Source organism: Zalophus californianus, chromosome 4, assembly GCF_009762305.2.
Source record: "Zalophus californianus isolate mZalCal1 chromosome 4, mZalCal1.pri.v2, whole genome shotgun sequence".
Lineage (NCBI taxonomy): Eukaryota > Metazoa > Chordata > Mammalia > Carnivora > Otariidae > Zalophus > Zalophus californianus.
In genome coordinates, this window is record NC_045598.1 from 154,206,728 (window position 1) to 154,220,741 (window position 14,014).

General features: G+C 37.7%; 1 protein-coding gene and 1 pseudogene across 3 annotated transcripts in view; one reads left to right on the forward strand and one right to left on the reverse strand.

Annotated features, from left to right (window-relative positions):
- The window catches only part of VPS13B (vacuolar protein sorting 13 homolog B), a 752,513-nt gene that overhangs the window by 526,556 nt on the left and 211,943 nt on the right, over window positions 1-14,014 (forward strand). The gene's annotated exons all lie outside the window — the stretch shown is intronic.
- Window positions 11,914-12,245, reverse strand: LOC113922672 (annotated as a pseudogene).

The following is a 14,014-nucleotide window of genomic DNA, read 5'->3' on the forward strand; positions in this document are numbered from 1 at the left end:
ATTCCAATTCCAGAGCCATTTCATCTTGACCAATTGTTCTTGAACCTAGGAGACAAGAAGCTATAAACACATTTGGTTTTGGTAAGTGAAAGGCAAGCAGGAACTTCTCTTCATTTCTAATTGGTAGAGTAGAATTTCCAGCTACTGCAGTGAGAAAAATGTTGGTTCTAATGAATAAAAGATATGTAAGGTTTCCAGTACAACTCTAGCTCGAATGCCTAAAAATATAAAAGGCCATAGACTTATTTTTAATCTACAAATAAATGTCTGATGAGAATGACCTGGGATGGTAATGTGAGGATTATGGCATTTCACTGTATGAGGTTAACATGTTCAAAATGGAACCCTTGATCTTTCTCTTCCTTCAGACGTACTCCACCCATAGTCTTTTTTTCATATCAGTCATTGACAACTCCCATTTTTCCAGTTGCTAAAGCCAAAATTTATGAAGTCATACTCACCTCTTTTTCTGTTATACATCATATCTAATGTGTCAGGAAATCCTGTTGGCTCTACCTTCAAAATATACCCAGAATTCGACTTCTCACCACCTTCACTGTTTTGCCCTGGTCCAAGCCATCATGTCTCACCTAGATTACCAAGTAGGTAGCTTCCTGACCCATCTCCTTTTTTGTATTCTATTCTCCCTGCCTCATATTCTCAAAACCACAGCCAGGGATCCTTTTAAAACCTAAGTTAAATGATTCTATTGTCCCCTCAAAAGCTTTCTTCACTGGCTCCTGTTTCTCTCAGAGAAAACTTAAAGCCTTTACAACGATGGCTTTCCAAGCCTGTATGATCTGGCCTCCCATTAGTCTCTGACCTCCTCTTCTATTGCCCTCTCCATTGCTTACTCTGCTCCAGCCACACTGGCCTCCTGGCTACTTCTGGACCGTGCCTGGAACAATTCCTGCCACCAGGCCTCTGTGGGGACCTTCCCCAGCAGCCGCTTGCTCAAATGTCTCCTTCTTAATGAGGCCTAGCTTGACTGCGCTTTTGAAAATTGCTGTCCTTCCTTAGAAATCCTGGTGTCCCCTGACTGCTCTTCTCCTCATACCACCTATGATTTACCAACATACTATATGACTTATTATATTTATTACTTCTACTTTCTTAGAGTGTAGAACAGGTTTTGGGGGTTTGTTTCAGTTTTTTTGTTCACTGATACATCCTCCATGCCTAAAATTACTGGGCACATAGCCGAAGCTCAGTACCAATTTGTTAAATGAATAAGTGATGGATGTATTTAATGAACATCTCTAGCAAAGATTTTACAGTGATTGAGAAGGTACTCCTATGCTGGTTCTGACAGCAGTTGACCGATATCATGCCCTATGCGATGAAAACATCAATAGAGGTGATAGAAGTGAGAGAGATTTAAAAAAAAGAAGAGAGATCAGTAGAGCTGAATGGTTAGTCTAGTTATAAAACTTCTCAGGTAAAGACTGATGGTCTTTGTTTTTCAAGGGAAAGAAGAATGTATGTGTCACTTGACATGATATCACTTTCCCAGATTTATATGGGAAGGAGATATTTTGCATTCATTCATTCAACAAGTATTTTTCAACATGCCTGTTATGTACCAGGCACTGTATAACTAATTTCAAATTAAAACTTGTGGCAAGTACAAGGAATATGCTTTACTATGTCTGTATTTAATGTAGGAAAAAAATGAAAGTTTCACTGGTTTGTTAGTTCCACTTCCAGCATTGCTTGTCTACATTCCCTCAGCTTTTTGAAAATCAGATACTCTCCACATGCAGAGGTAATGGTACTCACCTATCATCAGTAGACATATACTTGGACTTGTTCTTTTGCAATAATAATGTGAATAGTCACTGGTACTTGCAAGAATGTTAGCCAGAATTAAGGATGTAGGCTATGGCTATGAACAGAATTTTTGTTTTTTTTTTTAATGAATCTAACTTAACTGACCCAATACTAGATGAACTAACTTACCTAAACAGTCTATTATCTCATAAGATACAGAGATTGGAAAAGGTCATTAGCAGGTTATGGTTTGATCCTGTTTTTTTAACGCTCTGGACGGCTTAGTTTTTTTTTGGGTTAAAGCACCATTTCCCTTTTAATGTAGTAAGCACTTTTTCCTCTGTAAAATAGCCCATTCTTTGGAACGGAAACAGCATTAGGTCTTTGTAACTTGGGTAGTTTTTAGCACTGGATTGTTTAGTTTGTAAAAATATTTGATTTAGACTGAGCTTGTGGCCTGATGATGTTTAGAAGAGTGCCAAAGTGTAACTCATAGAAGATGCCAGTAAAAACCATAGTTGGGAGAGGTGAATAATGGTTGCGTCATTTTCCTGGTAGGTGTACCCAGGCCTGAAAATCCATCACTGCCATTTTTTAAATGTGTTCCTAAGAATAAAGACAACTGGTATTCTGTGAACTACATTAAGTATCAAAATAAAATATCTGCCAGTGCCTTGAGTCACTGTCCCACTGTCCTTACATTGTTAAGGAAGTTTTGTTTCCTCATTGTGTTTTACTGCCAAACATAGCAGTAATATTCCATAACTTTTAATGAGCATTTTAGTTCCAGTGAAAACCTTGAACATACCAGATTTTTCATTGTGATTTAACTTTCATATCAAGCAAATTCTTGTTAACAAACAAGTTCTTGGGGCGCCTGGGTGGCTCAGTCGTTAAGTGTCTGCCTTTGGCTCAGGTCATGATCCCAGGGTCCTGGGATCGAGCCCCACATCGGGCTCCCTGCTCCGCGGGAAGCCTGCTTCTCCCTCTCCCACTCCTCCTGCTTGTGTTCCCTCTCTCGCTGTGTCTTTGTCTGTCAAATAAATAAAATCTTAAAAACAAAACAAACAAGTTCTTGTAAAATATTTTAAAACTTCAATTCCTAAAATATCTTCTCTTAAATAAAGTCGAAAGACCAATATAGCAGGAAAAAAATAAGCACATTTGGTTAAAATAAAATGAAGTCTTGTGAGTAACATGCAGTAATCAAGCCAACACAACAGATCAGATTTCTAGACTAATAAGATACAAATAAAAGATTTTAAGATTCAAATGAAGTACATTAAAATATATTCAGTGCTCTTTGATTAGTGGAGAGTTTTTCTAGATATGTTGAATGTACAGTTTCCTGACCCCTGTTGTGAATGAAATACCCTGTAATAATGGATAAAAATGTATTTGTCTCCATATATGCCTTTGGCTGTGTTTGGAAAAGCAGAGGCACTGAAGTAGATGGAATCAAAAAACCATCTCCTGCTCCTTGGAGAGTATGGGTCTAGAAAAGAATGGGAAAGGACAAATAGAAAGTGAATTATTGGCATCTCATAGATTGGGTCTGATTAAGTGTGGGAGGCAAGTAGCAAAAGGGAGTAGTATGATCCTCTGTTTTTTCTTAAGCCCTTAGACCTTTAACCTCTCTTTCAAGAGTAAGGATATTCCTTCCCTTTCAAAAGGGTGGCATTGTACTAAGGCATGCTATCTGAAGAAGAGTATGTGCACAGGTAGAGTTGGAGAATAAAGTCTAGGACCCTGCCCCATGGGAAAGTCAGTAACCCATGAACACAGACTGCTTCATCCACAGCAGTGTTTTTTTTTTTTAAAGATTTTATTTGTTTATTTGAGAGAGAGAGAATGAGAGCCAGAGAGCACGAGAGGGAAGAGGGTCAGAGGGAGAAGCAGACTCCCTGCTGAGCAGGGAACCGATGTGGGACTCGATCCCGGGACTCCAGGATCATGACCTGAGCCGAAGGCAGTTGCTTAACCAACTGAGCCACCCAGGCGCCCTTTCCACAGCAGTTCTTAAGAATATTTGTCTATGACTTCAACCACAGTTTATATTTGTTTATAAAAGAATAAAAAGAACAGAGAGAGAGACAGGAACGAAGACTAATTCTTTTACTTTTTTTGTTAGTCGGCAAACATTCTCAAAAACTTTTTTCCCCACCAATCTGGCTGCAAGTGTGTCTCGTCAAGGTTTGTATCATCCTTATTTCACTTTTTTACTTTATAGCTGATCCAGGACCACAAAGAATACTCACAGAAAAGGGACTGGGAGGAAGCTGGATAGAACCCACAGGAAATCTCATTTTAGGCCGGGGTTCTTGGTATGTGACCATATAACTTGTCATCTGAACACAAAAATTTGAGAAATAGTATTGTACATATTAATAAATAAAACAACAGGAAAAGGACTGGCCTGGACCATCCGACAATGTGGTCATAAGTGGGAAACTCCTGGGCACCTGGGTGGCTCAGTTGGTTAAGCGACTGCCTTCGGCTCAGGTCATGATTCTGGAGTCCCGGGATCGAGTCCTGCATCAGGCTCCCTGCTCAGCAGGGAGTCTGCTTCTCCCTGTGACCCTCCCCCCCTCATGCTCTGTCTCATTCTCTCTCTCAAATAAATAAATGAAATCTTAAAAAATAAATAAATAAGTGGGAAACTCCTACTGCCTTAGTGCCAAACTCTTCACTTTCTCTAAGGCTTCTATTAAATGTCAAGGGGAGATAGAAAAAACAATAGAGAAAATTAGCAGAATCAAAACTCAGTTCTTTAAAAAGATCAGCACAAGTAACAGACTCTTAGCTAGATTTACCAAGAAAAAGAAGACTCAGGTTACTAAAATCTGAAATAAAAGAGGGGATATTAATACCAACTTTATGGAAATAAAAAGAAGCAGCACAGTATACCAAATTAACACAAAATGGATCAAGACCTAGATGTAAGAGCTAAAACTATGAAACTTAGAAGAAAACATAGGTGTAAATTTTTGTGACCTAAGGATTAGGCAATGATTTTTTAAATATATAATACAAAAAGGACAAGCAACCTAATTAGTTAATAGGACTTCATCAAAATTAAGAGAGTGTAAAGACAATCCACATAATGGGTGAAAATATGTTCAAATCACCTATCTAGTAAGAGATTTGTATCCAGAATATATAAAGAATCCTCACATGTAAATAATAGTAAGACAAATAACCCAATTACAAAATAGACATTTCTCCAAAGAAAATATATAGATGGCCAATATGTACATGAAGAAACTATCAATACCATCAGCCGTCAGGGAAATGCACATCAGCACCACTATGAGATACCGCCTTACACACACTAGGATGCTGTGATCATAAAGACAGATAATAGCAAGTGTTGGTAAAGATGTGGAAAAATTAGAACCTTCATACCCTTGGTGAAAGTGTCAAATGTTGCAGCTGTTTTGGAAAATTGGCAGTTCCTCGAAAGATTAAACATAGAGTTATATATATATATATATATATGTAACCTAACAATTCCACTCCTACGTATGTAGCCAAGAGAAATGAAAACATATGTCCACCCAAAAACTTGTACCTAAATGTTTATAACAGCATTATTCATAATAACAAAAAAGTGGAAGCAGCCCAGTGTCTATCAACTAATGAATAAATAAATAAAATGTAGTGTATCCATAAAATGGAATATTATTCAGCCAAGCCATAAAAAGGAACAGAATCTTGACATTTGCAATGACGTGGTTGGAGCTAGAGAGTATTCTGCTAAGCAGAGTTGATCAGAGAAAGACAAATACCATACGATATCACTCATATATGGAATTTAAGAAAACAAACAAACAAACATGGAGAGGGGGGAGAGAGAAAAACCAAGAAACAGAGTCTTAACGCTAGAGAATAAACTGGTGGTTACCAGAGGGGAGGTAGTCAGGGGGATGGGTTAAATGGATGATGGGGATTAAAGAGGGCACTTGAGATGAGCACCAGGTGTTGTATGGAGGTATTGAATTACTGTATTGTACACCTAAAACTAATATTACACCGTATGTTAACTGGAATTTAAATAAAAATTTGTAAGAAAAAAACATGGATTTATACACTTTAAATAGATTATATAGCATGTGAATTATTATCTCAATAAAGCATATATTTAAAAATATATCAAGCATCTTTTGTGGTTCCATTCCACAAATTTTAGGATTGTTCTAGTTATGTGAAAAATGCTATTGATAATTTGATAGGGATTGCATTAAATGTGTAGTTTGCTTTGGGTAGTATGGACATTAAATATTTGTTCTTCTGACCCATGAGCATGGACTGTCTTTCTACTTCTTTGTGTCCTCATTGATTTCTTTCACCAGTGTTTCATAGCTTTCAGGGTACAGGTCTTTCACCTCTTTGGTTAAGTATATTCCTATGTATCGTCTTGTATTTGGTACAATTGTAAATGGGACTGATTCCTTCATTTCTCTTTCTGCTGCTTCGTTATTGGTGTGTAGAAATGCAACAGATTTCTGTACATTGATTTTGTATCCTGCAACTTTACTGAATGAGTTTATAAGTTCTGGTTTTTTGGTTGAATCTTTCAGGTTTTCTATATGTATTATCATGTCATCTGCAAATAGTAAAACTTTTACTTCTTCCGATTTGGATGCCTTTTATTTCTTTTTGTTGTCTGATAACTGTGGCTAGGACTTCCAGTGCTATGTTAAATAACAGTGGTGAAATTGGGCATCCCTATCTTGTTGCTGACTGTAGAGAAAAAGCTCTCAATTGTTCCCCATTTAGGATATTTGCTGTGGGTTTTTCATATATGGTCTTTATTATGTTGAAGTATGTTCCCTCCAAACCTACTTTGTTGAGGGTTTTTTTCATGAATGGATGTTGTACTTTGTCAAAGGCTTTTTCTGAACCTATTGAGGGGATCATAGGATTCTTATCCTTTTAATAATGTGTATCACAATGATAGATTTGCAAATATTGAACCACCCTTGCAACCTAGAAATAAATTCTACTGATTGTGAATTTGTATTGGAACCACAAAAGACCCCAAATAGCCAAAGCAGCCTTGAAAAAGAAAAGCAAAGCTGGAGGCATCACAATTCTGGACTTCAAGCTGTATTACAAAGCTGCAGTGATCAGAGCAGTATGGTACTGGCACAAAAATAGACACATAGATCAATGGAACAGAATAGAAAACCCAGAAATGAACCCACAACTATATGTTTAATTAATCTTTGACAAAGCAGGAAAGAATATCCAATGTGAAGAAGACAGTCTCCAACAAATAAGTGTTGGGAAAACTGGACAGCAACATGCAGAAGGAAACTGGACCGCTTTCTTACACCATACACAAAGATAAATTCCAAATGAATGAAAGACCTAAATGTGAGACAGGAAATCATAAAAATCGTAGAAGAAAACACAAGCAGTAACTTCTTTGACATCAGCCGTTATCAGCTTCTTTCTAGATATGTCTCCTGAGGCAAGGGAAACAAAAGCAAAAATAAACTATTGGGACTTTATCAAAATAAAAAGCTTCTGCACAGCAAAGGAAACAGTCAACAAAACTAAAAGGCAACTACAGAATGGGAGAAGATATTTGCAAATGACATATCTAATAAAGGGTTAGTACCCAAAATATACAAAGAACTTACACAACACCCAAAAAATGAATATCCCAATTAAAAAATGAGCAGAAGACACAAATAGACATTTTTCCAAAGAAGACATCCAGATGGCTAACAGACACATGAAAAGATGCTCAACATCACTCATCATCAGGGAGAGGCAAATCAAACTGTAGTGAGATATCTCCTCACACCTGTGAAGCTAAAATCAACAACACAAGAAACAACAGATGTTGGTGAGGATGTAGGGAAAGGGGAACCTTCTTGCACTGTTGGTGGAAAAGCAAACTGGTGCAGCCACTCTGGAAAATAGTATGGAAGTTCCTCAAAAAGTTAAAAATAGAACTGCCCTATGATCCAACAGTTATACAAAAATACTAATTCATAGGGATACATGCACACCAATGCTTAAAACAGCATTATCTATAATAGCCAAATTATGAAAACAGCCCAGATGTCCATCGACAGATGAATGGATAAAGAAGATGTGGCATATATATACAATGGAATATTAGCCATAAAACGGAATGAAATCTTGCCATTTGCAATGACATGGATGGAGCTAGAGAGTATAATGCTAAGTGAAATAAGCCAGTCAGAGAAGGACAAATACCATATGATTTCACTCATATGTGGAATTAAAGAAACAAAACAAATGAGCAAAAGGAAAAAGAGAGAGAGAGAGCAAGCAGTCTCTTTAACTATCGAGAACAAACTGGGAGTTACCAGAATGGGGAGGAGCTGGGGAGATGGGTAAAATAGGTGATGGGAATTAAGGAGTGCACTTGGTGTGATGAGTACTGGGTGTTGTCTGGAAGGGTTGAATCACTATATTGTATACCTGAAACTAATATTACACTGTATGTTAACTAACTGGAATTTAAATAAAAAGTCTTTAAAAATTATATCAAGGGGTGGTTGACCAGTAGCAGATTTGAGTTTTGTGGTCCTCAAATCCACATGCATATCACACTCATGATATAACCATCCTTGGGCAACTTCACTTTTATCTGTTTTCCATATTGTGCATATTCACCACCTGTCCCTCACCCACTACCCCATCACCCCATAGATTTTCTTTGAAGAAAGAGTACTGTTGCTAAAATGTAGTTTGAAAATCTCTGGAAACAATGAGCTCCAGAACGTCTTCCAGCTCTAAGAAGCATGGTTCAGATACATTGAACTGAGAATTTGAATTTGGCCTAGATTACCCTATTTTAACTCCATGTCGACAAAAGGAAAGCTGTGAACAAAGACAATTTTTTTCCCACATAGCTGCCCACAGGTGTGAGTTAGTGGAAACAGTGGAACTCAGCCAGGTCTTCAGTTCCCTAGTGCAGTGCTCTATCTCCAGCCTCTGGTTCCTGTTCTTGAATACAGTGATTTGCTAAAATAGACACACCTGGTCTCAGCACCTTGCAAATGGATTTTTCTTTCAGCATTTCAAAATACATTCATGTATTGATGAAGGCTTTCTCTGGGAAGCCATCTGTCTGAAATCTGCAGTAATAAAAGCCTTGCTAGTCCCTTAGGTACTCATAATGGTATCTGTTGCTTCATTCCTCTACTCTTTTCTGCTACTTTTTCTTAATTTTTTTTTCATTCATTCATTCATTTACAAAGCATGTATTTGTGGAGTATCTACTGTGTGCTCAACACTAGATATGTAATAGTGAACAAAATTAACTAGTCCCTGCAATTATGGATCTTGCCATCTAGTAGGGAGACATAGTAACAACAACAACAAGGTTTAAAAATTTCAAATTGCGGTAAGGGCTATGAAAGAAATAAGGTTCTGAAATGGAGAGTATGTAGATTATGATTTTAAAATGAGCTCTGGAGTCATATTCCCAATGTTCAAATCCCAGCTACACCATTTAATAAACATTTGTGTGATTTTTGTGTGATTTGAGCAAGTTACTTATCTGGGCCTCAGTTTCTTTATCGTAAAATGGGGATAATAGTAGTACCCACTTTACCAAGTTCTGAGGATTAAATGAGTTGATACAGAATAGTGCCTAACATATTCTAAGTGCACATGGAAAAATACCTGGCACATTCTAAGCATGAAATAAGTGTTATCGGTGCATTGGTATTGCTTTAGAGAATATCAGGGAATCAACTAGTTAGGTTATCAGTATTGCCAACTTAATGACCATCATCGCTGTCGTCCAGTATACTTATCTCACCTCATTCGTATACATGCTTTGTGCACAGGATCTACAAAAATGGATGTAGCGTGTTTCTGGACCCAAGAATCCTACAATCTAGTTAAGAGAACAAAAGACTTAAAAGAAAATAGCAATGGAAGGTAGCATATGCTAAGTACCAGATAAATGATAAAGATGGTATGCCCTACAGGATTTTAGGAGAGAGGAGTTATTGTGGGCTTATAAAGGGAAGGTGTCATAGAGGAAATGCCCACTACACCATATATTATTTAATTTCACATCCCCATGTTGGTCATCTGGCCAATTACTTTTTTTTAATGAACTTTTTTTTTAATTGAAATAGAGTTGACACATAATGTTACATTACCTTCAGGTGAAAAATGTATGAACTTTTTTTTTATTTTATTTTATTATGTTAGTCACCATACAGTACATCATTAGTTTCTGATGTAGTGATCCCCCATTCATTGTTTGCCTATAACACCCAGTGCTCCACGCAGTACGTGCCCTCTTTAATACCCATCACCAGGCTGACCCATCCCCCCACCCCCTCCCCTGTAGAACCCTCAGTTTGTTTCTCAGAGTCCATAGTCTCTCATGGTTCGTCTCCCCCTCTGATCACCCCCCTTCATTTTTCCCTTCCTTCCCCTAATGTCCTCCATACTGTTCTTTATGTTCCACAAATAAGTGAAACCATATGATAATTGACTTTCTCTGCTTGACTTATTTCACTTAGCATAATCCCCTCCAGTCCCATCCATGTTGATGCAAAAGTTGGGTATTCATCCTTTCTGATGGCTGAGTAATATTCCATTGTATATATGGACCACATCTTCCTTATCCATTCGTCTGTTGAAGGGCATCTCGGCTCTTTCCGCAGTTTGACTGTTGCAGACATTGCTGCTATGAACGTTGGGGTGCATATGGCCAATTACTTTCTAAATGGTGGTGCTACCTGCATCCTCTCTGCCCCCCAGTCCCTATTCCCACTGCACATTTTGATCACATTAATTTTTCTCAAGCACCGTTTGTCATTTATTTGCTCAGAAAGTTCTTTTAACATTCCGTTGTATATAGCAATGTTTCTCAAATATTAGTGTGCAGAAAAATTACTGAGAGTTTGTTATAAGTGTAGGTCACCAGGTGTCACCTTCAGGTAAGATACTTTTGGCATGGGGCCTGAGAATCTCTATTTTTAACAAGTGCTCTAGATTATTTTGATTCTGGTGGTCGAAAGGCTCTGCTTTAAAGAAGACTGGCAAAAAAACTAAAAATTCCGTTTTATTAACCTGCCACCTAGAATCTTGCTTTATCCTGCCTTTGCAGCCTCATCCTCCACTATTCCCATTAATACCTCTTTTATTTGAGCCACATGGGGCATTTCCTTTGCCATATATTTACCCATGCTCTTTCCTGTCTTTTGTCTCTTCATTTATGTGGTTCCTTCAGCCTCATTGTCTTTACTGCCATTTCAACAAGTCCAAATCCTGGTTTCTTTCAGTCTTGGAGCAGATGTGTTCTAAAAGCATCTTTAGTAAAGTATTTCTGACCTAGAAGGTAGGCTTCAAGTTTAACTGATCTTTGTGTCTACTCAGGGACTACTTTGTGTCACCCAGGGACCTAAATTAGCACCTTGCAAAATTCATTTCAGTTTTTTCTTAATTCATTCATTAAATATTTACAGGGTGCCTTCTGTGTACCAAGCACTGTTCTGGGTTCTGGGTGCCAGTGATAAAGTAGAAAAATAAATATGCAAAAAGTCCTCTGTTTTCATGGACCTTACACTCTAGTGAGACAACTGTTTGTAAGTAAATATTTTAAATATTTTGAGAAGAGTAATCTGGCAGTGCTATATGGGATAGGTTAGGAAAGGGAAAGACCAGTGAAAGAAACTAATAAGGAACTTTTGTATTTAGCCATTGGAGAGCAGGAAGGGCCAGTGAGAATAAAAAATACAAAGGAAACAGCAAGAGTAACTAATGATGTGAAGGAATGACCAGCAGTACTTGGTAGGGACCAGGAAGATATATTTAGTATTTGAGCCTTTTGGGAGGGAACAAATAAGAAGTTAAGTTATAAAGGTGATATTTTTGGGAAAAGATATTTTAGAATGTTATGGTGATCTTTTATCTTTTTAGTTTTTTATTTATTTTTATTTTTTGACCACTGTAAGTTATTTATTGAAGCCATCTCCTGCCATGAGCAAAGGGATGGAAGATCAGTATACTGATCAATATTTGATATAAGTAAGGAAGGTGAGCTTACGGTCCCATATACTTTTCTGGTCCATGTACAGAGTCCTGGTCCAGACCAGTGCTGTGGTCCACACTGAGTTGTGTTCCACGTTCTCTTTATTCATCTTCATAACCAGTCAGACATGGATTCATGTGAGAGTTATGATATAGAGTATGATTACCATCTCTCCAGAGAAAGGGCTTGGACCTGATGTGGAGATGGGGGTGGGAGATGAACTCGGGAATCTCGTCCTTTCTGTGATGCCAATTGAGAAAGACGTTCAGCATGCTCAGTCATACACCGGGGAGTGCTAAGAAGTAGGTGAGGGTCTTCCACATGTGAGCTGAGCCCTCCCTGCCATGGGCATCACTCTTGACTTAGAACACCCCAGCTGTGCCCTGGACCACCCTAGCAGCCCAGAAACCCAGTACCTACCTGCCACTGCCATTTTCAACTTGGACCTATGGTGATCTTTTAGGTGCATGATATTCATAATGGGACATCTAAGCAGAAATGCTCAAAGACAATTAGAAATAGTTAGGTCTTATAAGAGCTCAGCCCTCTCTTCTCCCTTTCCTCTTACTCAGCTCACTAATATTCCATTAGTCTCAGCTGTTCTAGGGCCAAAATCCTACCAAGAAATATTCTGCATCTCATTTTGGATTTTCCGGGGATGTGGCATGACTCCATGTCCTGGCCCACTCTTCTGTCCTCCAAGTATTTGTGCAGAATGAGGTCTAGGCCCAACCCCAGAAAACCATCTCTAATTATAGCCCTCCCTTGAATGGTTCTTGGCTGATTGGGGGTTCGGTTTTCTAGAAGAACTAGGAAGACATCGTAAACTAGAGAGTCCTTTGGGATGTTGGGTATGGTGGTGAGTGTCATCATCTCCCTATGTGAAGATCACTATGGTCATTTATGATTCTTGGGAAAATAGGCAAAGTTTGAAAGTCAGATTTTATTAAAGCATTGGCATAACAGATAGGTTGGGAAGCTGCTTGCATAACCTGGAAAATCTTCTTTCTCCATTCTTAAAATCGCTCAGGCAAAAAATTCCAATCATTTTTGTCTCCTGTCTTTCTTTCATAATATTCCAACAGTCCAGTCCAGTCCATCAGCAAATACAGGTGTGTGTGTGTGTGTGTGTGTGTGTGTGTGTGTGTGTGTGTGTGTGTGTGTGTGTGTGTGTGTGTTTTACATAAAATTTTATGATCTGATTTCCCCACTAGGGGGTAAACTCCATGAAGGCAAGGACTTTGTTTCTGGCTATATCCCTAGCAGTGCCTGGAACATAGTATATGCTCAATAAGAATTTGTTGAGTGAATGAATAATGTGAAATATTTTTTTACACATTTTGCTTAATAATTTTGACATTAGCTCTATCTTCAAGAAGCTCAGGAAGTATTTAATCCCGATAGAATTATTATAGCTAAAGTCCAGACATTAACCATACTTGACTGAATAACGTTGCCTTAAAACTATCATTAAAAAAAATCTTTATTCTTTAAGTAGTTTAGAGACATATAAACTTTAAATACTAAGAACACTCCTCTTTAATGATGCTAATTGGATAAACTTATGAATATGATCTGAAATTTAGTATTAATAAGAGACATTCTGATAAGGTCATCTAGTAATCATATAACAACTATGGTTAAAGTTTATTAAAAATTTATTTAAAACCTTTCTGAGAAAGTTTTCTCAGGAGTTTCCAGACTTACCTACTGCTTTAATGTTTGTAGAGATGATGCTTGATATTTGGGAGGAGTTAATCTACATTTTCTTTTTAACTTCTGAACGTTTATTCAAGCAATTCCACATGATCAGGAATATCCTTAAGATATATGTTGGATTACCTTCACTGTTATACAAAAAGTTGTTTTCTCAGAACAGCAAGAATTGGAACATATCAGCATATGAAAATTAACTGATGGTGTAGGGCTAGCTGACCTCAACTATTGTTAGGAATATTTACCTGATTTAGAGAATAGTTCAGGTTTATAAGGATTAAAGGGAGAGGCTATGATCAAAGCAGTTTGTGGGGAAGGGCATTTTGGCCTCATGATAATTTTTATGGAGTATCAGCACAGAACACAATTCTTCTAATGGAAAAGAAGAATTGGCTGCAGGGCATAAGCAAACGTTTTTCTCTAACATCTTGACCATTTTGCATTTCAAGTCCATTGCATGCATCATTAAGGTATTGACAACATGAG